We start from the raw sequence: 3,275 nt of genomic DNA on the forward strand, positions 1-3,275 counted from the left end.
AGGTCCAGCACTACCCTCACATTGTGTCTTATAATTGGGAATTCTTCTACCTGGTTCCATGGCACATTTTTTCTAATGTAGAATCTCTGACATTGATGAGTCCTTGAGTTTCCTACGGAACCCACAACATCTCTTGCCTTTTATGTCAATCAAACTGGCCCTGCAAACATCTGGACCGCGTCTGTAAAGCAGTTAACTCAAGTGATTGCGGGACTGATGTGAGTTACATCTGTAAGCAATTTTAGCAGGAAGAAGGGATTATTTATTTTATTTATTTATTTATTTTTACATGCTGACGTTTGAAAAGGCTGTGCGCAAATGAAACTTATTGAAATTAACATGAATGACCCGAGCAGATGCTAATCTTGTTTCGGGATAAGATCTTTGATACCTCATCACATTAATGTGAAATTGGAAGATTGTTTCAGCAGATCTGATAACAGGATGGTGCTTCTCTTTTCTGATGACTAATGAATCAGGCACGTATTCAAGCAAGGCACAAAGGGGTTGAGCTTTATTTTAGTATTGGATTAATTTTTGTATTAAAGGTTCCAAGTGAAAAGCGCTTATCTTAGCGACTGAGTCATGGAGCAGCTAATAAGCTATTAAGGAGATGCCATTCGGGTTAATTAGGTTACGGCTACTAGCTTACACTCAGGAAGTAGGACCACACCTCCACTCATCGCAGTTACTGAACAAAACCAGCATAAAATGGATTCACTGACCACTTTTCCTCCCCCCGCCTCCCTCCTCCCTCCTCCCTCCTGTCCTCCCTCTGTGCACGCTCTGTTCCCCTCAGTTTTGAGGATGGGCCACGCCCAGGCCGTGGAGTGTCCACCCCAGAGGCCAAGCAGAAATGCGATGAGCACACCGGGCTCTCGCTGCACCACTTCCAGCGGTCATGCTGGTAATTATCCTTTACTGCCTCTGTCACCGCTCATTTCTCCTCCGTAAATGTTTCTCCTCCTGCCCGAGTGTGTGGGCCTCCCGCTGTAACCACACACTCAGGGCTGTAACAACACACTCAGGGCCACACACTCAGGGCTGTGACCACACACTCAGGGCCACACACTCAGGGCTGTGACCACACACTCAGGGCCACACACTCAGGGCTGTGACCACACACTCAGGGCTGAAACCACACACTCAGGGCCACACATTCAGGGCTATGACCACACACTCAGGGCTGAAACCACACACTCAGGGCTGTAACCACACACTGAGGGCTGAAACCACACACTCAGGGCCACACACTCAGGGCTATGACCACACACTCAGGGCTGAAACCACACACTCAGGGCCACACACTCAGGGCTGTAACAACACACTCAGGGCCACACACTCAGGGCTGTGACCACACACTCAGGGCCACACACTCAGGGCTGTGACCACACACTCAGGGCTGTAGCCACACACTCAGAGCTGAAACCACACACTCAGGGCTGTAGCCACACACTCAGGGCTGAAACCACACACTCAGGGCTGTAACCACACACTCAGGGCTGTAGCCACACACTCAGGGCTATAACCACACACTCAGGGCTGAAACCACACACTCAGAGCTGAAACCACACACTCAGGGCTGAAACCACACACTCAGGGCCACACACTCAGGGCTGTAACCACACACTCAGGGCTGTAGCCACACACTCAGGGCTGTAACCACACACTCAGGGCTGTAGCCACACACTCAGGGCTGTGACCACACACTCAGGGTTGTAACCACACACTGAGGGCTGTAACCACACACTCAGGGCTATAACCACACACTGAGGGCTGTGACCACACACTCAGGGCTGTGACCACACACTCAGGGTTGTAACCACACACTGAGGGCTGTAACCACACACTCAGGGCTATAACCACACACTGAGGGCTGTGACCACACACTCAGGGCCACACACTCAGGGCTATAACCACACACTCAGGGCCACACACTCAGGGCTGAAACCACACACTCAGGGCTGTGACCACACACTCAGGGCTGAAACCACACACTCAGGGCCACACACTCAGGGCTATAACCACGCACTCAGGGCTGTAACCACACACTCAGGGCTGTAGCCACACACTGAGGGCTGTGACCACACACTCAAGGCTGTAACCACACACTCAGGGCTGTGACCACACACTCAGGGCTGTAGCCACACACTCAGGGCTGTGACCACACACTCAGGGTTGTAACCACACACTGAGGGCTGTAACCACACACTCAGGGCTATAACCACACACTCAGGGCTGTGACCACACAGCCAGGGCTGTGACCACACACTCAGGGTTGTAACCACACACTGAGGGCTGTAACCACACACTCAGGGCTATAACCACACACTGAGGGCTGTGACCACACACTCAGGGCCACACACTCAGGGCTATAACCACACACTCAGGGCCACACACTCAGGGCTGAAACCACACACTCAGGGCTGTGACCACACACTCAGGGCTGTAACCACACACTGAGGGCTGTGACCACACACTCAGGGCTGTAACCACACACTCAGGGCCACACACTCAGGGCTATAACCACACACTCAGGGCTGTGACCACACACTCAGGGCTGTAACCACACACTGAGGGCTGTGACCACACACTCAAGGCTGTAACCACACACTCAGGGCTGTAGCCACACACTCAGGGCTGTGACCACACACTCAGGGCCACACACTCAGGGCTATAACCACACACTCAGGGCCACACACTCAGGGCTGAAACCACACACTCAGGGCTGTGACCACACACTCAGGGCTGTAACCACACACTGAGGGCTGTGACCACACACTCAGGGCTGTAACCACACACTCAGGGCCACACACTCAGGGCTATAACCACACACTGAGGGCTGTGACCACACACTGAGGGCTGTAACCACACACTGAAGACACCAAGGTCATGTCTGCAGCATTTTCTATTTTTCCGGGTCCGTTTCCGAAGCCTATATTTAATTTCATTCGTGAGCGAGAATATCAGTTGTAATTCATTTAGGAGTGGAAAGAACGGTCTTTGTCATTTTCTCAAATTTAAGATTAATCTAGAGGCACATGTACAGCATTTGCTCCCTAAAATGCATCTTCAGTTAAGTGACTAAATTAAAGGGAAAAAAGAACATACCCAGGCCTATCCCCCACCCCCACCCCCACTCCAGCTGAGTCTCTTGACCTCAGTATTTCCAGGGCCGGGTCTCTGAAGGGCTGCTCCACAGTGCAGTCTCATTTGTTAATCTCTGAAGGGCAGCTCCACAGTGCAGTCTCATTGGTTAATCTCTGAAGGGCTGC

This window comes from Anguilla rostrata, chromosome 14, assembly GCF_018555375.3.
Source record: "Anguilla rostrata isolate EN2019 chromosome 14, ASM1855537v3, whole genome shotgun sequence".
Lineage (NCBI taxonomy): Eukaryota > Metazoa > Chordata > Actinopteri > Anguilliformes > Anguillidae > Anguilla > Anguilla rostrata.